General features: G+C 40.5%; 1 pseudogene; it reads left to right on the plus strand.

Annotated features, from left to right (window-relative positions):
- Positions 1–870: 870 nt before the first annotated feature.
- Positions 871–1,836, plus strand: LOC125149639 (chromobox protein homolog 3-like; annotated as a pseudogene).
- Positions 1,837–25,043: the final 23,207 nt, after the last annotated feature.

Raw genomic sequence — 25,043 nt, forward strand, 5'->3', positions numbered from 1 at the left:
TAGTTGGCAAGAGGCAAGTTGTGGCCAAATGCCATTAATGTTCTTGAAGGGAGAAGTAGGAGAAGGCAGACCAAAGTAACCTCTAACTCCTATGGGATTTCTTTGATGTCATGTTTTACTTCACAAATTCATGTGAACTATTTCCTTCTATAATGTAATAGTCTTTGATATAAATATCTCGAGAAAAATACAAATTGAATAAAATTCTTAGCTAATGGGTAAAACAAATTGCGTTACTCTTTCATCAAATTGAGATTAGGGCCGGTTCATCATCAGGGGAGTCCCATTTCTCTGTACAGTATAGATATGTGGATACGAACAGAAACTCTTTTCACGTCTGTAGAAGAGATTTCAAGATAATTGCCAAGAGGAGAAATACAAAACTGCCAGAGAAGTGTACTATAATATTATGGGCAACTATTGATGGAAGTATTGATAGTATCTTCTTCAGAGGTCAAGTGTGAATCAGTCTCATGTGCCAGTATGGTAACCTGAATAGCCTCAGAACCATTTCCATAACTTGTTCTCCAGAGAAACTCTGCAAATAGCTTTTTCAACAAAAAAAGATGAGTTTGTTCTTTATTCAATTTGAAAAAAGTTTGTAATGACCCAGTATCACAACTAGTTCTCTTCAACTGACTCAATTTTTATTTTCATTAGCCATCTTACCATATAGACTGTAAATAAGTGTTCCTTTACCATTTATCTATTGCTGTACAACAATCTACCCCAAAAACTAAGTAGCTTCTTGCACAGCTCTCCAGGGCCCACCCTCCGGGACATGGCCCCCATAATCTGAAATGCCATAGACCCAGACTGGAGCTGCTGGAAGGCAGTGAATAGTATAACTCTTCAAGCCCATAACTAAAAATGGCCTCCAGTAACACTACATTGCAAAAAATGGGAAAGAGGGACGCCTGGGTAGCTCAGTCGGTTAAGCCTCCAACTCTTGGTTTTTGGCTCAGGTCATGATCTCACCTTCCTGAGTTTCAGCCCTGCATTAGGCTCTGTGCTGACTGGGCAGAGTCCGTTTGAAATTCTCTCTGCCTCTACTCCGCTACCCCTGTCTTTGTCTCTTTCAAAATAAAAAACTTTTTAAAAATGGAAAAGAAACAAATGGAAGAAGTAAAAGAGGGGCACCTGGCTGGCTCAGTTGGTTAAGCATTCAACTCTTGAATTTGGCTCTAGTCATGATCCCAGGATCGAGGAATGTGGGAGGGAGCCCTGCGTCAGGCTCCGCACTGAGAATGGGGCCTGCTTAAGTTCTCTCTCTCTCTGCCCTTCTGCCCCCCTTCTGCTCTCTCTCTCTCTCTAAAATAAAAAATAAAAATAAAATAAAATTTAAAAAGGAAGAAGTAAAAGAGTTGAAGAGCCTAAAGATTTGGTGGTGGAAAAAGTACGGTACCAATGTGTAGAGAATGGGAGGGTGGAGTAGTTCTTTAAGTGGAAGAGATTTACAGATTCTGACAATACTTGAAAACCTGAAGAAAATTTAGATCATCCATAGTTAATCAAGCTTTTTTTAATTCTCAAAAAGCCATTAAAGAAAAAGGACAAAGAAAGTCTTTATCTGACAGTGAATCTGATGATACCAAATCAAAGAAAGAAAGAGATGTTGCTGACTAACCAAGATGTTTTGCCAATGGTCTTGGTCCTAAACAAATACTTTGTGTCATAGACAACAACAAAGAATTAATCTTTCTCATGAAATGGAGAGATGCAGATGAGACAGACATAGTGTTGGCAAAAGAGGCAAACATGAAGTGCCCTTAAATTGTAATTGCTCTTTAAAAAAGGAGACAAACTCTGCATTCTTGTCCAGAAGATGCTCAATAATTGTTCATGTATATATATATATATATATATATATATATGTCTTTTTTATGAGTATTTTTTTTTTGAGAGAGAGAGAGAGAGCAGGGTGGGGCAGAGAGAGAGGGAGAGAGATTCCCAAGTAGGCTCTGCACCATTAGCATGGAGCCAAACATGGTGCTTGAATCCACGAGCCATGAGATCATGGCATGAGCCGAAACCAAGAGTTGATTGTTTAACCAACTGAGCCATTTTCATTCTAAAGAAAATCAAATTTAATCTGTATACTTTGAGTAGTATTGAGAGAATTATTGGGTTGTTTTTGGTTTTTGCATCAATAGCACTGGTTACTTTGGACAAATAAAAATGAAGCTATAGTTGCTTCATCTATCAGAAAAGAACACATGATACTGTTGTATATTATTCTATCTGCATTACAGAACAGTTTTTCTAAATGTTAAAAAAATGCCCATAGTCATCACTGAATCAGAACTTATGTTTAACCTATAATGGCTAAGGACCATTCTGGGTATTTTGTTTAAGTGTTTTTGTGTGTATACATAAATACAAGTGTAAATGGTTGTTAATGGGGTTTTGTTTTTGTTTTTGTTTTTGGGTTTTTTTTTTTTTTTTTTTTGCATTCACCAAAACAAAAATAGCATTTTACAACCACGAGTAAGTTCATGTTGTTTCTGGGATGCCATCATTCTGAACAACCCAAGAAATAGATTACTTCAGGCTAAATTGAAAGTTTTCTGAAGCCAGAAACTCTCAACCAAATAGATGATTCTATAATTAATTAAACAATTTAAAGTAGACATCACAATTCCTACTTTATCTATAATTATATAAATGTAACAGTTTATTTGCAAAACTCCCTGAAAGGAAAAAATTTTATCACTACCAATAACCTAACCACTCAGGGGAGAAAACTAAACAAATAATGGTGTTTTTTAATAAGCCAAACAAGGCTTAGTTAAATGGGCATTCAAAGTTCTTCTTAGAGAACCATTCCTTTACAAGAGGTTGAAATCCTTGTGTTATATTGACTGAAAGATCGTTAATTCATGGAAAGTGTTCATGAAACCAATCAGATGATGAGAAATGTTGCTGTTTTGGACCTACTGCATAAATGAGCAAACAAACTTTTGTAGTTTAAACTATTGATTTGCATATTTTTCCTTTACCCGAACTATTCCTTACACGTAGGTTCAGTCTTTTCAGTATTTGTGTTACTGGTCTAGCAGAAGTCAGGAAACACAGTAACTCTATAGTAATCAGAATGTCATTCAACTGTGTATTGCTTACTTTATTGTAAATATTGGTAAACAGTGGTCAGTAAACAGTTTTACATTTAAAAATCTTAGTAGGGGGCACCTGGGTGGCTCAGTCAGTTAAGTGTCCAACTCTTGGTTCTGGCTCAGGTCATGGTCTCACGGTTTTGTGGGTTCAAACCCTGCATTGGGCTCTGTGCGGGCAGCGTAGAGCCTGCTTGGGATTCTCTCTCTCTTCCTCTCTCTCTGCCCCTTCCTTACTTGCCCTGTCTCTGTCTCTGTCTCTCTCAAAATAAATAAGCTTTAAAAAAATAAAAAATAATTTAAAAAAATTTAAAAAACTTAGTGGTTTCAACCAGAAGCCATGTATTTACTCATGATTCTGAAATTTGGACTCAACTTCACTGGGCAGTTCTGCTGGTCTCACTTGAGATCACATCTACAACAGAAGTCACCTAGCAGCCTGACTGGGGCTAAAGTCCACGATGGTCTCATTCACTTGGCTGGTAGCTGAGACTATTGGGAACTGAAGCTCAGTTTACCTCTACTAGGCATCTCTAATGAGCTTGGTTTTCTTACTTGGCTGTCACAGAATTTCAAAAGGAAAAACTCTAATGTGCAAATGCCTGTGAAAGCTCTGCTTGCATTGCATTTGCTGATGTCATTTGTCAAAGCTAGTCATATAGCCCAACTCCTGAGTGGTCCTATCCCACAATACAAGGAAGCTTACAGAAATCCCTGCTGATTCTGGGTTAGTGCTATTGTCTGTGTACTGTGATGAGACCAGTTTGATAACATATTACAGGTCTAAGACAGTTGGCAGAAAGAAGGGGGAGAAATTACAGTCTTGTTAGGATTTGCTGATGAAGTTAAATTCTCCTCAAATAAAAATACCTAGAATATAAAGAGCAAGGAAAGGGAGTTTTTGAATACTCCTATCTTCCCAACAAAATTTTCTTGTAAGTTTATTTGAGAGCGAGCGTATGAACCGTGTGAGAGTGGGAGGGGAAGAGAGAGGGAGGGGCGGAGAGAGAGAATCCCAAGCAGAGGGGGAGGGGCAGAGAGCGAGTCCCACCCTGACCTCATGGAGCCCCATGTGAGGCTCAAACTCATCAACTGTGTGACCATGACCTGAGCTGAAATCAAGAGCCAGAGGCTTAACCAACTGAGCCACCCAGGCAGCCCTCAAAAAACAAAACTTTTAAAAAAAATTTTTAACGTTTATTATTGAGAGACAAAGACATAGCATGAGCATGGGAGGGGCAGAGAGAGGTGGAGACACAGAATCTGAAGCAGGCTCCAGGCTCTGAGCTGCCAGCACAGAGCCCGATTCAGGGCTCGAACTCACAAACTGTGAGATCATGACCTGTGCCGAAGTTTGACGCTTAACCTACTGAGCCACCCAGGTGCCCCCAAATGTTTTTTAAGTACACTTCTTAAGGTAAAGAAAGGTAAGGACAATTTCGGTGACTCAGACTGAGTTCAGACTTTGACAGCTAAAATCGTTTATGACTCTGAGCCCCAATCTACCAGGTTGGTAGAAAACATCTGGAGGTTCCTTTGTTTCTAGTTTTAACAAATTCCAAGTTCTGGGGCGCCTGGGTGGCTCCGTTGGTTAAGCGTCCGACTTTGGCTCAGGTCATGATCTCACAGTTCTTGAGTTCGAGCCCGGTGTCGGGCTCTGTGCTGCCGGCTCAGATCCTGGAGCCTGCTTCAGATTCTGTGTCTCCTTCTCTCTCTGGCCCTCCCTCACTTGTGCTCTGTCTCTCTCTGTCTCTCAAAAATAAAAAAGGTAAAACAACAACAACAACAGCAAAAGTTCCAAGTTCTGAGTAGTGGGGAGAGAAGCTCATCGTTGTCAACATGGCCTCTTTAGATCTGATGGCTTCCTGTTGCTTTTGTGCTACCTCGAACATGGGAACCACTTGCGAGGCTTTGATCTCATCTGCTCAGGTGTGCTATATAGCTAGCTAGGAGAGTTGGGAGTACCTGCTCTTCTTACCAGCCCAGAGGGAATCTTTCTTTAATTTTAATTTTTAAAAATGTTTACTTACGGGGGCACCTGGGTGGCTCAGGTCATGATCTCACAGTTTGTGGGTTCAAGCCCCATGTTGGACTCTGCGCTGACAGCTCAGAGCCTGGAGCCTGCTTCAGATTCTGTTTCCCTCTGTATCTCTTTGCCTCTCCCCTGCTTGTGCTCTCTTTCTCAAAAATAATAAATAAGTAAATAAATAAACAAACTCTTTTCAAATGTTTATTTATTTTGAGAGAGAGAGAGGGAGAGAGAGAGAGAATTCCAAGCAGGCTCTGCATTGTCAGCACAGAGCCCAACACAGGGCTCAATCCCACGAACCGTGAAATCATAACCTGAACCAAAATCAAGACTCAGATGCTTAACCCACTGAGCCACCCAGGTGCCCCTTTAATTTTAATTTTAATCCATCTCTCTTCATCTTTCTTCAAGGTACTCTATCTATCCCTAGAAGTCCTTCACTCATTTTCATCCCCTCTCCAAAGCCCTTTGCGTTCCTCTAAGAGCTTAGGTCTTTAGGAAAAAAGTTCCCAGGAGGGAAGTATCTTTTCTACTCTGCACCTTGTTTCAGTTATCTATTGCTGTATAACCAATTACTTTAAAACCTAGTGGCTTAAAATAATAATCTTTTCCTTTGTTTCTTTTTTTAAGTTTATTTATTTATTTTGAGAGAGAGAGTGTGTGAGCAAGTGGGGGAGGGACAGAGAGAGAGGGAGAGAGAGAATCCCAAGCGGGCTCCACACTGCTAACGCAGGGCTCAAACTCATGAACTATGTATGAGATTGTGACCTGAGCCAAAACTGAGAGTCGGACACTTAACTGACTGAGCCACCCAGATGCCCCCAAACAACAATATTTTTCATTTTCTCATGATTCGGTAATTTTGGTAAGCCTTGGTGGAACCAGATTTCTCTGCCCCTGATGGTATCAGCTTGGGCAGTTCTTTGAGGAGTCACATCTAAGATGCCTTACTCATATAGCTGGCAAGTTGGTGCTGGTTGTTTGCTGGGAGCTCTGCTGGGCGTGTTGGCCAGGACCCTCAGATCTCTTTCTCAACTCTTCCTCATGGCTAAATTAGGATTTTCATAGAGGTGGTCTCAGTGTAGTCAGACTAGTGGCTGACTCCCCCTAGAGCACAAAAGTGGAAGGTTGCAAAATTGAAGGTTTAGGACTGGAACAGCATTACTTCTGCCATACTCCATTGGTGAAAGCAAGTCATAGGGCCAACCTAGATTAAAGGGAAGGGATGATACCACAGGCAAGAATATGGGAGAAATGGGTCTTTGAGGGCCACCAAAGTAATTGTGACAAAGTTCTCCTGGGGCAAGAAATCACACAGTCTGCTATTTTCTTGAATTACAGTAGGCAGTTGGTGGGGTTGGTTATGGGAAAATCAAAGAAGGAAAAACGTGTTAAAATAAGCTAAGATCTCAGAATATATCTCCAGCCATATAAGCCTTTCCCAACTTTCTCCTGATATATTAGCTTTAATTTCCATGTCACTTAAAGAACCAACTTTGAATAAAACACCTTAAACATTTTAAATTAACGGTTTGATTGTGTTTTCACCTTTTGATAATAAAACATTGATTAGTATTTCCTTCAAAACAAATCTATACAGTTGCCAGGACCATAGGGCCAGCAGCACCCTGGCCTGGGCCTCTGAGCCTTGTAGCCCTGGTCACACCCCATCCAGCCTATTGCCTGGTGGGGTCTGCTGGTGGGAGGAGGACACCACGGCTAGAGAGGTCTTAAAACTGGACAAATCTATCCAGCAGAAAAAGATATGTCACTGAAGAAGCAAAGAAGGTCCCCAGATATTGGACTGCCAGCACTGCAGCATTTTAAAGACCCAGGATTCTTGTTTGAAGCAGAATAACCCTTCTCAGACTCTGCCCAGGATAAATTAGCGGCTGAAGAAAAAACAAAAAACGGGGCACCTGAGTGGCTCAGTTGGTTAAGCCTCCGACTTTGGCTCAGGTAATGATCTCACGGTTCGTGAGTTCGAGCCCCGCATCCGGCTCTGTGCTGACAGCTCAGAACCTGGAGCCTGCTTCGGATTCTGTGTCTCCCCCTCTCTCTGCACCCCCCCCCCCACTCCTGGTCTGTCTCTCTCTTTCTCTCTCTCTCTGTCTCTCAAAAATAAATAAACATTAAAAGAAAAAAACAGCCGTGAAGAAGAAAGGTACAAGAACACATGCAGACTTGGGGGTGCTCCAATGAATGAGGACACAGATTTGGAAGGACTCAGTCATTCCTCAAGTATTCATCTCTGCTCCTTCATCATGTTTAGGGAGAAAACACATGTTTTGTATGTCCTCATTACAGCAATGGGTTTTACATAAACTATCTTATTGAAGTGTCACACCACCCCAGAAAGGCCGTTTTACAATTTAGCAACCTGGAACTCAAAGAGGTTAGTCAATATGTTCAAAACTTATACCCAGACTGGCCCCAAAGCTCTGCTACTTGTTCTTCCAAATATTCTTTAACTAAAGGAGATGGGGTACCTTTGCCACCAGTAGGAAATTCCCCATGTCTGTCATCAATACCAGTCAGCTTTTGTTCCTGTAACAAACATTCCAAAAATATCAATGATCTTTTTTGAGAAAACACTTTCTTTATTGATGTATAATTAACATAGGGTGTTATATTAGTTTCAGGTGTGTAATATAATAATTCAACCATTCTATACATTTCTCAGTGCTCCATACGATGAGTGTACTCTTAATCTCCTTCACCTATTTCTCCCATCTCCCCCCCCACTGCAACAGTCTCCTCTGTATTTGAGTCTAGATTTTTGTTTCTTTTTCCTTTGTTCATTTGTTTTGTTTCTTCTATTCCACATATAACAGTATATATAACCTAAGTTTCTGTTAAAGACATGTGTAGCCACCACTCAACTTAAGAAAAATAGTATTCCTGATATTTTGAAGGCCCCTCCCAAAATAACATCTCTTTACTACTAAGGTACTTTCTGTTTTGAAATGTGTAGGTATTCACACTCAGATATCACCTCACGCCAGTCAGAGTGGCCAAAATGAACAAATCAGGAGACTAGATGCTGGAGAGGATGTGGAGAAACGGGAACCCTCTTGCACTCTTGGTGGGAATGCAAATTGGTGCAGCCACTCTGGAAAACAGTGTGGAGGTTCCTCAGAAAATTAAAAATAGACCTACCCTATGACCCAGCAATAGCACTGCTAGGAATTTACCCAAGGGATACAGGAGTACTGATGCATAGGGGCACTTGTACCCCAATGTTTATAGCAGCACTCTCAACAATAGCCAAATTATGGAAAGAGCCTAAATGTCCATCAACTGATGAATGGATAAAGAAATTGTGGTTTATATACACAATGGAGTACTACATGGCAATGAGAAAGAATGAAATATGGCCCTTTGTAGCAACGTGGATGGAACTGGAGAGTGTGATGCTAAGTGAAATAAGCCATACAGAGAAAGACAGATCCCATATGGTTTCACTCTTATGTGGATCCTAAGAAACTTAACAGAAACCCATGGAGGAGGGGAAGGGAAAAAAAAAAAAAAAGAGGTTAGAGTGGAAGAGAGCCAAAGCATAAGAGACTCTTAAAAACTGAGAACAAACTGAGGGTTGATGGGGGGTGGGAGGGAGGGGAGGGTGGGTGATGGGTATTGAGGAGGGCACTTTTTGGGATGAACACTGGGTGTTGTATGGAAACCAATTTGACAATAAATTTCATATATTGAAAAAAAAAGAAATGTGTAGGTATTTTTTCTTTTGTTTACGATAGGTTATTTGGTTTCCAAAAGTTTTTGAATTTTGTATAGTGTAAAGGAAAAACAACACTTGCTGTGTGTCTCCTCTACTTTCAATATCCACTACAACACTACCTCAGTTCTGGCCCTAGATGTGTGTTTCCCACATAGCAAGCAGTTCTGCAACACCAGTAGGGCACCCTACAGTTTAATTAGATCCCGAAGGTGAAGGGTTCCGTCCTACAGGGCTGCCTCCTTTCTGCTCTTCAGATGCTCAATCACAAGTCCATGTTGTCACCTGTGCTTCAGACACAATGGCTATTAATTGGAGGTTTCCACTACCCCATCCTTGGGTTCAATTAATTGGTTAGAACAGCTCGCAGAACTCAGGAAAACATTTACTTACCAGATTACAGGTTTATCATAAAAGGACATAACTCAAGAAGAGTTAGAGGGAAGAGATGCCTAGGGCAAGGTATGGGGGAAGGGACATGGAGCTTCCATGTTCTCTCTCTCTCTCTCTCTGTCTGACTCTCTCTCTCTCTCTCTCTCTCTCTCTCTCTCTCTCTCTCGGCTCTCCACTGTCCCAGAACCTCTGTGCCTTCATCAATGCAGAAACTCTCCAAACCATCCTTCTGGGTTTTTGTGGAGGCTTCATTACATAGGCATGATTGATTAAATCATCAGCCATTGGTGACTGATTCAACCTTCAGTTCCTCTCCCTTCCTAGGAGATGGGTGGGGGGTGGGTGGGACTGAAAATTCCTCCAATCCTGGTTGTTTCCACTGGCAAACAACCTCCATCCTCAGGGCTTTCTAAGAATCCCCTCATTAACATAAACTCGGAAATAGTTGTAAGGGGATTGTTATGAATCTCTCTTACCACTTAAGAAATTCTAAGGGTTTTAGGGCTATGTGTCAGGAACAGCAAGATCAGATATACATTTCATATTATAAATCACAGTTATCACATATACTTTTATATAGTCTTCTGCAACTACTTTTTTTTTTTGGCTCGAATATTTGTGACATTCATTCATGCTGATGCATGTAGCTGTAGTTCATTCTATACAATATTTCTTGATATAATATATTTTTTCCATTCTATCCATGGACATATTATTATTATCATTATTATTATTTATTATTATGTTGGAGACCCATTTAATGTGGTCGTTCAAGGCCTGGGCATAGTGGAGAGTACCCAAGAATTGGTCAGGCAGGCAAGGTGGGTGGGTGGCAGGCCCACACCTGACCCCCAAAGGGGATGCCAGGAGGGGGCTGATCCAGGCACAACAAGGGGAGGCCCAGATGACCTGTAGGTCAGCCCTTGGGAAGCTATCTAAACCAGGTGATGAATGCCTAGGCCAGAGCCTAGCCCAGGGACGTAGGTTTTCGGTTGGTTAGGGGCTCCCAGAGCCTGGGGGCTGGCATCACTAGGACCCTCCCCCATCTGCTGCTGGAACCCAAGGCAGAACTCAACTATCAAGTGGGACTCAAGCAGCTCCTGGAGGCAGGGGTGGAGGTGTTCATTTTTCCTCTATATGGTCCAGACAGGAATTGATCTAGTCCAACATGGCAGCATATCCTGCTTCCCTGAAGCTGTTGTCCCCATCTGCTGTGTTTACCTCCAAGGGATGCCCAGGTCCCCACTGGGGCCAACTTTGTGGGGCCACACAACAATGGAGGAGCACGGTGACCATTATGCCACCAGCCACTCCTGGGAGGAAGATGGACTCAATAGATGTTTTAATTATTTCTAGGATTTGGGTTTCTTGTTTGTTTCTGCTTTTCAAAAATCAGGCTTCTATGAATATTTGTGTGTTATGTTCTGACTTTCTTATGCAATGGATATACTGCATAGAATATATATCAAGTGTCATAGAGTATGTGTACTTATAAATTTACCAGATAAGGCCAAAATTTTAAGCAAGACTATAGAAGAGTTACTGCCCACTACCTTCCCTTGTTAACACTTAGGAGTGTTTTTTAGTTGAAATTTTTTTGTCCTGGGGCACCTGGGTGGCTCAGTCGGTTGAGCGACCGACTTCGGCTCAGGTCATGATCTCGCAGTCTGTGGGTTCGAGCCCCGTGTCGGGCTCTGTGCTGACAGCTCAGAGTCTGGAGCCTGCTTCGGATTCTGTCTCCCTTTCTCTCTGCCCCTCCCCTGCTCATGCTCTGTCTCTCTCTCTCTCTCTCTCTGTCAAAAATAAATAAACATTAAAAAAATTTAAAAAAATATTTTTTTGTCCATCTGGTGAATGAGAAATACTATCTCATTATGGTTGTAATTTGCATTTCCCTCCTTATAAATGAGATTGAGCATCTTTCCATATGTGTATTCCCTCATTGTGTTTTCCCTTCTGTGAAATGCCTCTCACATTGTGTGCCCATTTTCTATAGGTTTATCTGACATTTACAATTGATTTTTAGGAGTTCTGTCTATATAGTGGCTACTAAACCATGGCTGGTTGTATATCTTGTTAACATCTTTCCCCAGTTTGTGGCTTGTATTGTTCCTTCTTTGGGAGATCTCTTAGTGAACAGTAATACTTGATCTTAATATAATGTAATTTATCAATTATTTCCATTATGGTTAGTGTTTTGTGGTCTCCTTTTAACAATCCTCTACTTCAAGGGGTGCCAGTCGGTTAGGCATGCAACTCTTGGTTTTGGCTTGGGTCATGATTTAACAGTTCATGGGTTTGAACCCTGTGTCAGGCTCCACCTGACAGTACAGAACCATTTGGGATTTTCTCTCTCTCCCTCTCTCTGTTCCTCCCCCTTCTCTCTCTCCCTCAAAATAAATAAATAAACTTAAAAAAAATAGGGGTGCCTGGGTAGCTCAGTTGGTTAAGTGTCCAGCTTCGACTCAGGTCATGATCTTGCAGTCTGTGAGTTTGAGCCCCATGTCAGGCTCTGTGCTGACAGCTCAGAGCCTGGAGGCTGCTTCGGAATTTGTGTCTGCCTCTCTCTCTCAAAAATAAATAAACATTAAAAAAAAAATAAAAATTCCTCTACTTCCAATGTTTTCTCAAATTTTATTCCTAAAGTTAAAATTTTTTTCCATTTAAAAATTGTTTTCTTTAATTTCAATGGAGTTTATTTGTATCATACTTGACAAAGGAACTGATCTCATTTTTTAAACGAATAATTAACTATTGAGCATCATTTATTGAATAGTCAGCCTATTTTTCTCTGCTGTATCTTGTGTAATTGAATGCATTCTTCTGTTCCTAGGTTTTCTAGAGTGTTGTTTTGGTTAATCTTTTTTTTCCTCTCTGGTAATATTGCACTACTTTAATAATCTAGTTTTATTTATTTATTTATTTTTTATTATTTCCAATAGAGAAAACCACCTCACCTTATTCTTCAGGGGTGTCATGTCATGTAGTTGATTTTTAAGTGTCACTGAAGGAGTGATGATCTCTTCCTCTTTTTGCCTAGTGTTTTCTCACATAAGAGATACTTGAGGTTGTGGTTAACTGCCATTTCTACAGTAGCAAAACCCATAGTTTAATAAGGAACTGAGTGCAGTATAAACTTTTAAAACTGACTGGTATTACTTAAGACTAAAGACTTAATTGTGCTTGGAAAGCTGTTATTTGCCTCCACATCAAGCTCACTATGAGATTCCCCCAAACCCTTTTGCATAGTGTTCTTAACTACCCTGTGCATTCTGATTCCATTACTGGACTAACAGACAAAGTTCCCTAACAACACAGAAGGAATAAATTTTGTAATCACTCACTGCTTACATAAATTTTTTTCCTTCCTGGATTTTCATGATTTTGCCCAACTGAACCAAATGGAAAAACTTGATTCTATTTGTATATAAACATGCATGTGGCAAACTTTTAAAGAGGAACAAAATTGAAAACTTTCTTGGGGTTCCTGCGTGGCTCAGCCTATTGAGCTCTTGGTTTTGACTCAGGTCATGATCTTGCTTTTTGTGGGTTCAGGCCCTGTGTCTGGCTCTGTACTGACAGTACAGAGGCTGCTTGGGATTCTCTCTCCCTCTCTCGCTGCCCCTTCCCCACTTGTGAATGCTCTCTCTCAAAATAAATAAATGAACTTAAAAAAAATTAGAAAACTTCTCCTTCAAATTCTAAAAGTAAAATTGACCCTCTGGACTAGAATGACCCTGTGACTTCTCCACCCTCTCATACCCCATGTTGAGAAGCTTATCAGCAATCAGAAGCAAGAGAAAAATTATATATGTGTGAGTGGAATAATAATATCTATCCTAAAAACATAACTGTAAGAACACCATTTTGTGCCGATGCTATTTTGGATATCTAGTAGAGTAAATAGGGTACCTTATAGTACCTTATTTAGAGGATAAATAAAGTGATAATTAAAGATCTGTTGTTCATTCATTCATTCATTCATTCATCAAATGCTTGTTGTGTGCCAACTAGACATTGAGGATAAAATCAAAATTTCTATCTTCATGGTGCTCATATTCAATAGGAGGAGGCAGAAACAATTTAACAATGAAATATACAGAATGTCGAATGATGATTAATGCGCTGTGGAGAAAAATTTTGAAGGAGGGGAGTCCTAGGAGCCGGAGGGTCACTATTTTATACAACGGACAAAGAACATTTTCTGGTAAGATGATATTTGAGAAAAAAGTTGAAGGAAGTAAAGGAGCAAGCTGTAAAGATCAATGAAACAAATGTTCCTGGCAGAGGGAAAAATAAGTGGAAAGATCCTGAGTTTTGAGCATAGTTGGTGTTGTGATAGAGTAATAGAGGATGGGAATAAAAATAATAGAGAGAGAAATGGGGGAGAGAAGGATTAATGGAAAGAGGCTTGTAGGTCACTGTGATAATTTTGATATTCACCCTGAATAAAAGGGAAAGTATTGGAGGACTTTGGGCAAAGGAGTGATATGGTCTGACATATATAATTTTAAATGGTTTATTTATTTATTTTGAGAAAGAGAGAGCACACGCAGGGTAGGGGCAGAGAAAGAGGGAGAGAGAGAATCACAAGCAGGCTCCACGCTGCCAGCATAGAGCTGGACACGGGGCTCGATCCTGTGATCTGTGAGATCATGACCTGAGCTGAAATCAAGAGTCTTAATCAAGATGCTTAAGCGACTGAGCCAGATAGGTGCCCCGTGATCTGACACATTTTTTAAGAGAACTACTCTGATGACTATGTTGAAGATAGACTATAAGAGGCTTAATGGCTAGAGGCTGACTCAATAATCCAGACAAGAGATAATAAGGGCTTGATCTAGGCTGGTAGTGAGGGAGCTGAGGTGCAGTGGTCAGGTTCTTGATATATTTTGAAGGTGAGGCTGACAGATTTGCTAATGGATTGGCTGTGGAGAATGGGAAAAAGAGAGGAGTCAAGGCAACCTCATATATTTGTTTCTCCCTGGGAAGTACAATGCATACTTGTGTATTTGGGCTATGCAGCCTCTTAATCTCCTATATTTGAAGGAGTCCCATCATATAAATTTAGGTGCCAGACAGAGCACATCTCTGACTGAATGTGTGGCTGTAAGTGGCAGAAACTCCTTATTCTAGTCTCCCAGGCCTCTGAGACACACTCATGTGACCAATCAGACATTAATGAAACAGCAACCATCGCATCCAGCCAGTGGAGGCAACAGAGGCACTTTAGCCTAGGGTAGAGTGATGTCCACTATGGAGCTGGCAGTGGTGTTCTCACGGAAGCAGTTCTTGATTCTAGTCATACTTTTGGCTATGTAGCTATTAAGTCGGGTTTTCCAACCTCCCAGGAAATCCACAGATTCCTGTCAAAAATAATGTTTCTGTCATTTATTTATATTTTTTATTAATGGAGATTCATTCCTTTTTAATTTTTTTAATGTCTATCTATTTTTGAGAGAGAGAGACAGAGTGCAAGCAGGGGACAGACAGAGAGACAGAATCCAAAGCAGGCTTCAGGATCTGAGCTGTCAACACAGAGACCAACACGGGGCTCAAACTCACAAACCGTGAGATGATGGCCTGACCTGACGTCGGACACTCAATCGACTGAGCCACCCAGGTGCCCCAATAATGTTTCTTTTAAAAGAGCCAGAGATAGTTTTTTTTTCCTTGCAACTAAAAACCTTAATTGATATATTGCAAATTGATATTCCTACTGTGAACGTAGTCATAATAATAACTGCCATTATTGAGTGATTGAGGCACTTATTGCAATTAATTCTGCTAGATAGATATTACTTCTATATTGTAAATGAGGAAACGGAGACATAAAGGATAATCACTTGCCCAAGGTCATATGGCTAGTAATTGACAGAGCTGGATGAAAATCCAAATTTATTTGACTCTGAAGCCTGAACACTTATACACTATAGATAAATTCATTTGGGATTCATTTAATATTGTGAATTGAACCATTTTTTCCCATTAATTCAGTTCTCTATGTAACCTCAATGTGTATTCACACCAAGTATCAAATCTTCTTGAAATCCTCTAACTCTGTAGAACTTAGGGCTAAAATATTAAGGTGTGTCATTGTTTTGAAAACTTATTCTCTAGCAAGAACCATAAACGTAATTAAAAATAAATTCTAATATTTGTTAGTATTGTTTAAAATTTAGGCAAAATGAGTTGTTTTTCTGAAAGTTTCAGTTTCAGTAGATTTCGTTTTGATCAGTTAGAAGTTGGAGGCAAAGTGCTATACTGGCAAATACACCAAGCTTTTCAGATGGCGTCTATTACCATTAAGACATTATGTACCATGGCAGATTCAAAAGTACACACTTATTGTGCTCTTTTAAATACATTAGATAAAACATCTATATTTACCTAAAATACAAGGGTTTGAATATTTGAAATTCACAGCTTTAGAAAAATGTTGCTTATGCATAAGAGGTGTAGCCGAGAAGAAATGAAACTGTCAGAAAAGAAACTGTGGTTTGTAAGTGTCTGGGAGGCTCTGAGAAGGCTCGGAGGAGCATATTTTTCTCATACGGCATTAAAGAGTCAGCATGGTGGCAGGGACAAGAGAACTGAGCTACAAGTAAAAACATGTGCTCCCAAGTGCCAAACTTAGCCTCTATCTCGCTATTCAGCTAAGGGCAATACAACAAATACTGCGTGTAAAATTAGTGAGTCAGAGATGAATAAAACAGGCACAGAAACAAATAACTGTGATGCCTTATTAAAAGTATTCATCCATGGGGCACCTGGGTGACTCAGTCGGTTAAGCGTCTGACTCTTTTTTTTTTTCTTTTTTTTTAAATTTTTTTTTTCAACATTTATTTATTTTTTGGGGGACAGAGAGAGACAGAGCATGAATGGGGGAGGGGCAGAGAGAGAGGGAGACACAGAATCGGAAACAGGCTCCAGGCTCTGAGCCATCAGCCCAGAGCCCACGCGGGGCTCGAACTCACGGACCGCGAGATCGTGACCTGGCTGAAGTCGGACGCTTAACCGACTGCGCCACCCAGGCGCCCCAAGCATCTGACTCTTGATACCAACTCAGGTCATGATCTCACAGTTTGTGAGATCAAGCTCCCCCACAGGCTCTGTGCTGACAGCTTGGGATTCTCTCTCTCCTCTCTCTCCCCCTCCCCTGCTTTCTCTCTCTCCCTCTCCCTCAAAATAAATAAACATTAAAAAAAAACAACGATTAAAAAAAAAAGTATTCATTCGTTAATCCATTCAGCACTTGCGGCCAATCCTATGCTTTTTTGTGTGCCAAGCACTGGGGTTTCAAAGATGTACAAAAGAGCATTCCACCCCATCCCACCCACAGGGTATAATGATCAGTCTCACTGCACTGACATTCCATTCTCCCTCCAATAACCTCCTCTCCCGTCTCTGTGGCCCTTCTCAGCTCTTTCTTCCTCTACCAATCACCTCCCTACATGGTTAGTTTAACTAACCTAACCTAGGCTCACACAGACTTTATTCTACCAAGTAAGACTTTCATGCCCTGGGCTGCATAGCCCACACTCCAGGCCAGAATGATCTTTAGAAATCTCAGACTCTGAAAATGTGATTGTGTCTCCCACTCCACAAACAAAAGTACAAACATTACAAAACTATAAGATGAGTAAAACTATGTATAATTAATCTGTTCTTCCAGATATTCTAAACCCTAGAAAATCTAATGCAATTTATCATCTTTTCTCCACGAGAGGAGAACATATCCGAGCACATATCAACTTTTGCATCCACATTCATGGGGTTCATCAATTTTCTGAGGTCCCTCATGGGCCCTAGATGACTATAAAATACTGTTTATCCTTGAATTCAGAAAAGGGTTAGTTCTTAAAGGCCCTGGAGTCAACTTAAAGGTTTTGTACTCTCTCAGGACAACAATGGGAGTAAGAAACTATTGAAGGTTTTTGTTTTTTTTAAGTTTATTTATTTATTTTGAGAGAGCGAGAGAGACAGTTCAAGTGGGGAAGAGGCAGAGAGAGGGAGAGAGGGAGAATCCCAAGCAGGTTGTGCAGGATCAGTGTGCAGAGCCTGACATGGGGCTCAAAATCACAAACTGTGAGATGATGACCAGAGGCAACATCAAAAGTCGGACACTTAACCAAATGTGCCAACCAGGCATCCCAAGGAACTATTGAAGGTTTTTAATCTAGGATACGGTGCATTTAGATTAGCACTTTAGAAAATTCTCTGACTGTAGTATGAAGAATGGATCACTAATGGATCACTTAAACTAAGCCCTGTGGGAACCCAAGTGAGAGATTATAGTTAACTGCTAAAAGGTGCTGATTTCTTCCTGGGGTGATAAAAATATCTAAGGTTAGACTGTGATTGTACACATTGAATGGGTGAATTTTATGATATGTGAATTATATCTCAATAGAGATGTTCTCAAAAAAGCAACAGATTAAAACATAAAAACTCTCACATCTAAATAAATAAATAAATAAATAAATCATGGTTGTGTTATGAACTTGTATGAAAGACTTTTAAGATATAAGAGAAGGGAGTGGGGGGAAGTAAGAGTCAAGGATGACTACCAGGTTCTTAGGTTCAGGCCACTGGGTGGATAACGATACTTTTATGGTGATGGGAAAATATAATGATCTTAGTAAAATGTAAGGGGTTCTGGAGAGCACAATACAAAGGGCTGGAAGGGAGCACCAAAGGAATACTCAGGAAACCGACCCATTTAGGAAAGGTTGGACAAACTTGCCTAAATGTGTCATCAGTACGAAGGTGTCAGACTTCTTTTTGAGGACTCCAGAAACACTGGTTCACCAAATTCAAAACACACTGAAAGGGAAAGAAAGGCAAAATGATCAGAGGTACCAAATTCACATTACTCTATTGACAATGGGAAAAAACACCCAACTTTTTTTCTAGAGAATCCAGATTTGCAGGAAATTTTCCAGGGTGTATTATTCTGGAGACAAGAACAAGACAGGAACATCCTACTATTTTCAGTTTACCTAACAGTGCAAAATGGTTTTGTTTTGTTTCTAACTGTAGTGTGTGATGTTCTTAATCATCCTGGGAGCAGGACAAAGTGTGAGTTTTGCTTTTACAGATTAGTACTGGAATAACTCCTGCAGAGGGAAAGGAAAGGAGGCAGGAAGGCTGGCACTAACAATGTGTAAGTATATAGTGGGGTGGGCATGGCAGGCAAGTGAGTGGGGGAGAAAATATTAAAGGCGGAAGTATTCACTGTTACTAAGGTTCCTACCAGTCCTTTATGAGCACTTGGGTACATCAGAGGCCCTGTGAGGCTACACAGAAGCCAGGGCATTACTTTCCAACCTTTGACTTTGGCTCCAAATAAAATGTTGGTGAGGATTCATTCTAGTACTTCGAGAAGATAGAACTGAATACCGGAGAGAGATCCTACTCAGATGGTTGCAGAAAGACATTGACTGGCTCAACGAAAGCCACCTTCTTAAGGATTTAACAGCAGCCCAACTTGGAAGTTTCAGGCTTCCTCTGGTGGCAAATTATAGATAAGGTATTTATAGCCTTTCTCTAGAAAGAAAGAGTCAAAGTCTACAGGAAATTACCACCTCCTGCAATAACAAACTAAAGTCTTCTCAGTTGGCAATAGAAAGTGAATTTACACACGGGCTCTATAAAACAGCTAGATATTGAAACTCCAATCTTGCACTTGGGAATCTCTTTACGTTGCTTTCACCACCAGCTCCCTCTTTAAAACTCTATCACTGTCACAAACACAGATCTTCTCCTTAATTCCTGGCAGCACAGCTGAGATCCTGCTGGGATGATCAGGCTGAAATATGCATAAGAAAAACATGTAAGGGGTGTTTAACATACAGATTCTTAGGTTCCATGCCCAGATATTTTAAATCAGTCAAGTACAAACATACCTTATTTCATTAGACTTCACTTTATTGCGTTTCACAGACACTGCGTTTTTTACAAATTGAAGGTTTGTGGCTACCCTGCATCGAACAAGTCTGTTGGTGCCATTTTTCCAACAGCATTTGTTCACTTTGTGTCTCTGTGTCACATTTAGGTAATTCTTGCAGTATTTCAAACTTTTTCACTATTATCATATTTGTTATGGTGATTTTTTTAATGTTTATTTATTTTTGAAAGAGACAGAGCAGGAGTGGTGGGGGGAGGGGGAGCAGGGGCAGAGAGAGAGGGAGACACAGAATCCAAAGCAGGCTCCAGGCTCTGAGCTGTCAGCACAGAGCCTGACACGGGGCTTGAACCCATGAACTGTGAGATCATGACCTGAGCCGAAGTTGGATGCTTAACTGACTGAGCCACCCAGACACCCCTGTTATGGTAATCTTTGAGGTTTCTATTGTGATTATTTTGGGGCATGATGAACTGTGCACATGTAAAACAGCAAACCTATGTGATAAATGTTGTGTGTTCTAACTGCTACACCCACCAGCTGTTCCCCTGTCTCTCTCCCTTTCCTTAGGCCTCCCTATTCCCTGAGATATAGCAACATTAAAATTAGGCCAATTTGTTACCCTACAATGGCCTCTAAGTGTTCAAGGGAAAGGAAGAGTCTCACATCTCTCATTTGAAATCAGAAGCTAGAAACAATTAAGTTTAGTGAGGAAGGCCAGTTGAAAGCTGAGATAGGCCAAAAGCTAGGCCTCTTGCATCAGTTAGGCAAGTTGTGAATGCAAAGCAAAAGTTCTTGAAGGAAATGAAAAGTGCTAACTCAGTGAACACATGAATGATAAGAAAGCTGAGTCAGCCTTAGTGCTGATTTGGAGAAAGCCTTAGTGGTCTGGATGCAACATTCCCATAAGCCAGAGCCTAATGCAGAGCAAAGCCCTAATTCTTTTCAATTCTAAGACGGCTGAGAGAGGTGAGGAAGCTGCAGAAGAAAAGTCTGATGCTAGCAGAGGTTGGATCATGAGGTTTAAGGAAAGAAGCTATCTCTATAACATCCAAGTGCAAGGGGAAGCAGCAAGTGCTGATGTAGAAGCTGCAGCAAATCATCCAGAAGATCTAGCTAAGATAATCAATGAAGGTGGTTACCCTGAACAACAGATTTTCAGTGTAGACAAAATAGCCTTCTATTGGAAGAAGATGCCATCTAGGAGTTTCATAGCTAGAGAGGAGAAGTCAATGCCTTGCTTCAAAGCTTCAAAGGACAGGCTGACTCTCTTGCTAGGGCCTACTGCAGCTGGTGACTTTAAGCTGAAACCAGTGCTCATTTATCATTCTGAAAACTAATACCTTAATATTAATACCTTGATTATTCTTAATTATTATTCTTAAATATCCTTAATACCTTAAGAATTATGCTAAATTTACTCTGTGTGTGCTAAGTGGAGCAACAAAGTCTGATGATGACACATCTGTTTACAACATAGCTTACTTAATCTTTTAAGCCCAGTGTTGAGATCTACTGCTCAGAAAAAAACAAAAATTCCCTTTCAAATAGGACTTATTAATAATGCACTTGGTCACTCAAGAACTCTGATGGAGATGTACAATAAGATGAATGCTGTTTTCATGCCTGCTAACACAACATACATTTGGCAGCTCATGGAATCAAAGAGTAATTTTGACTTTCAAGTCTTACTATTGAGAAAATACATTTCACAGGGCTATAGCTTCTACAGACAGTGATTCCTCTGATGCATCTGGATGCCTTTGAGGGGCTCTAGACTTCAGTGGAGGAAGTAACTGCAGATGTGATGGAAATAGCAAGAGAACTAGAATTAGAAATGGAGCCTGAAGATGTGACCAAATTGCTGCAATCTCGTGATAGAACTTTAAAGGATAAGGGATTGCTTCTGATGGATGAACAAAGAAAGTAGTTCCTTCAGATGGAAACCACTCCTGGTGAAAATGCTGTGAACATTGTTGAAGTGACAACAAAGGCTTTAGGATAGTCCGTAAACTTAGTTGGTAAAACAGCAGCAGGGTTTGAGAGGATTGACTCCAATTTGGAAAGAAGTTCTACTGTGGGTAAAATGCTATCAAACAGAATTCATGCTACAGAGAAATTGTTCATGAAAGGAAGAGTGAATTGATGTGGCAAATTTCACTGTTGTCTTCTTTTAAGAAATCCTTCTGCAATCACCACCCTAATGAGTCAACAGCCATCAACATGCAGGCAAGACCCTTCACCTGCAAAAAAGTTATGATTCACTGACAGTTCAGGTGATGGAGAACTATTAATAAATAAAGCATTTTTATTTATTTTTATTATTTAAAAATTTTTTTAAATTTATTTTGAGAGAGAGAGAGAGAGAGAGCAGGGGGAGGGGCAGAGAGATAGGGGAGAGAGGATCCCAAGCAGGCTGATAGTGCAGAGAGCCTGATGCAGGGCGCGATTTCATAATGGTGAGATCACGATCTGAGCCAAAATCAAGAGTCGGCTGCTTAACCAACTGAGCCACCCAGGTGCCCCTACAATAAACTATTTTTAAATTATGATTTGTACATTGTTTTTAGACATAATGCTATTGCACACTTAATAGACTACAGTATAGTATAAACATTACTTTTATATGCACTGAAAAACCAGAACATTCATTTGATTCACTTCATTCAAATAATCACTCTATTGTGGTGGCTGGTGATTATAATGGAGGTAGTCCAAATACCATATTTTGAGAAAGACTGGACCAAAGGGGACAAAAGAGTGATGGATATAGAACAGAATATAGAATCTGATTTATAAAACACTGGAGAATCCTTTGCAGCTTACAGCCCTTGCCTTAAGATGGGTGGAGGTGGTCTGCCCCTATTAGTAGTCTCTCAAATATACAGTTCATTCCCAAACAAAGCTCAGAGAGAAACACAAATTCCCTCATGGACGAAGTTTCCATTTCCTATCTAGGTTTCACTTTCTTGAAAGAGAAGCTCTTTCCTGACAACTGGATCTTACTTATTCTTCCCTTACAAGGCAGCTGACCTGTCACAAAGGTAGGAGTCAGCATCCTCATCAGAGAGACACAAGTGGTTCATTTACTTTTACATGAACACATCAATTATGAGAAACAAGGACAACTTGTATTTTTCGCATTCCTCAGTGTCTTTATTTTTTAGTTCTAAATACTCTTATCAGTGATTTAGTTCATGTTGACCTCAGCCGGACTCAGGTCTGTTTCTCTTCACAGACCCTCCTTCAGTATGAGGTGAACATCACCCCTGTGACTCATTGCCTTCCTGCTGTCTTATGGCGTTTAGCTCCCATATTGCTTCTGGAATGTGATTTAGAAAAGAAATACTCTCCAAAGGAAAACATAAGGTTGCAAAGATAAAACCGCCTAAATCATACTGGATACATTGTACAAAGAGAACCAAGCATACCTGTTGCCCATCATATGTAGGTGAAATGTGGACTTTTTCAAGAAAGTTAGTTGGAACAAAATATGCACAAACACTCTCAATTTTCGTGTTTTTGTTCTTCAGTGTCAGAGTAGATATTTCCTGCTTCTACAGCTGTTGGGTGTGTCCCTCCTCCTGTTTCTGTGATCTAAACCTAAAAAAAGGTTTCTCAAAAAAGAAAGAAGTTGAGTAGAGTCGCAAGTACTCACACACACACACACACACACGATACTTCATAGGGTCCTATGAACATTTTAGACTCTTAGATTCACAGTATCTCAACACTTTCCATTTTAGAAAACATTTTTGCCTTATGGCCTTACAGTATGAAACTAAACCTGTCCATTTAGCTGTCCTATAGCTTTTTCAGAACAAACAGAAATTTATAGTAAATAGTGTATTGTCTCCAATTTTGCTTCTCTAAGAAAAAGACTGCTTACAACTCAAAGCCAAATTCCTCAAGGTGTATTCTAGCTCAAAGCCAACGACAACAGGAAGGGGAAGTACATGGTATCTTATACTTAATAGGATTTTGTTATTCTCTCCCAATGTGCTGAAATCTCCTCACAGAGTAGGTTATCCATGGAAGTGCAGGAAACACTGGGTATCTGAGGTAAGGCTCACCTTAGATATTTTGATTACTGCTAAGCAGCCTCCTGCCTCTACACAAGCCATATTTCCAATTGGTCTGCTTTCTTGGAATTTTTCTTTGAGTGCTTCCCTAGAGCTACAATGCAACTGAAGCTTTTCCATGGCCTTTTACTTAGCCAAATTACAGTCCCCAACTGGGACCTTTAATCTTAATTTCAGCCTGAGAAAGTGCAGCACAACTCTGCTAGTCAGACTATGATATGATAAATCAGACTATGATAAATAATGTTTTGAACAGGATTCAGGCCAACACAACAATGTTTCTAATGAAACCCACTGAAGACTATCCTGTAGTTGCAGACATGGCTCCTTCTCAGAACCCAGCCCTTCTCAGAACCCACCAGCACAAGCGCAAACTCTATTCTATCTTACTGAGACGTCTCATGACCAGTTCCTCCTAACTATAGCAAGTTCAATAAACGCAACTTTTAAAAACAGGTATGGCTTGGTGGTCTTTTCTTTGGTTGGTGGGCTTTAACTGGCTTTTGTTAGTTCTGGATGACTTCTTTAAGTCTCAGAGTGACTGTCCTATAGAATTGGAGTCCCCTTATTTTCCCTTTCACTAGAAGCCACACTATCTTACTCACTTAATGAAGCTCCCCACGTTTCCTTTCTTTGCCCCAGGATAGAGTTTCCCTAAGAAAAGACACCAGAATATATGCTATTCACAGTTGCCAGTTATCCAATTACTCACCTTCTCTTCACCCATAGATTGGGTGTATCCACCGCAGGGTGATATGGGATTTGCTGCCTTCAGTACCTACTGCTTGCCCATCACCTTCCTCCAGAGGCATCCTGCTGGATGTGTGAGAGCCACTTTAGCCTTTCCCCTCCTCCATGGCCAACTTCATTTCTGGCTTGATTTAATTCCATATCTTCTCTTGGTGCCTGAGAATGGACGATTTCTTTCTTTCTTCCTTTTGTTTTTTCGTTCTTTAATTTTTTAAAATATTTATTCATTTTTCAGAGGTGAATAGAGACACAGCATGAGCAGGGGAGGGGCAGAGAGAGAGGGAGACACAGAATCCGAAACAGGCTCCAGGCTCTGAGCTGTCAGCACAGAGCCTGATGCGGGACTCAAACTCACAGACCGTGAGATCATGACCCAAACCAAAGTCAGACACTTAACTGACTGAGCCGCCCAGGCGCCCTGAGAATGGGCAATTTCAAATAACCAGCTGTTTCACTTCTCCATATTTCTCTTCCAGGATGTGAGACATGAGAGTGTAGGTATGAGAGCAGATCTGGAATTCCTTTTCCAAGGTCCAAATAACTTGGATCTTCACCTTTCTGGTGCCTAAGAAACGAAGCCTCTCAAACAGACCTACTTCTATCTTCCCCAATCCAAAACTGTCAGATACCTAGGGAATCAGTTTTATAACCATTCCATTTCTCTCCCAGCACATTTGTGGAGTTTTGCATTGTCCATTCTTGTGAGCAAGGACCTAAAGGCCTTCTTTTATAAGCTTGGGCAACTAATTTGTAGAGAACAGATGTTCTTTTTACTTCTGAGGCTGAAAGATAAGCAGGGAGTAATTTTTCTTTGTAATTGTACTGCTCTGTTTGTGTCCTCTTTTAGACATAATACCACAGGACTTCTCTAAGGTGAGCTTATCTCTGCTAGTGAACAAACTAGCTTCCTCAGCACAGACATCTTTTTCCTTCTTTAGGAATTGAAAGTTTTGCCGGTGGAGAGCTACTCATTACCCTATCCTCCACCACAGTGGAGTCTGATCACCTCCTTTTCACAGGCAAACAAGTCAGGGGCCTT

The sequence above is a fragment of the Prionailurus viverrinus genome, chromosome D3, assembly GCF_022837055.1.
Source record: "Prionailurus viverrinus isolate Anna chromosome D3, UM_Priviv_1.0, whole genome shotgun sequence".
NCBI lineage: Eukaryota > Metazoa > Chordata > Mammalia > Carnivora > Felidae > Prionailurus > Prionailurus viverrinus.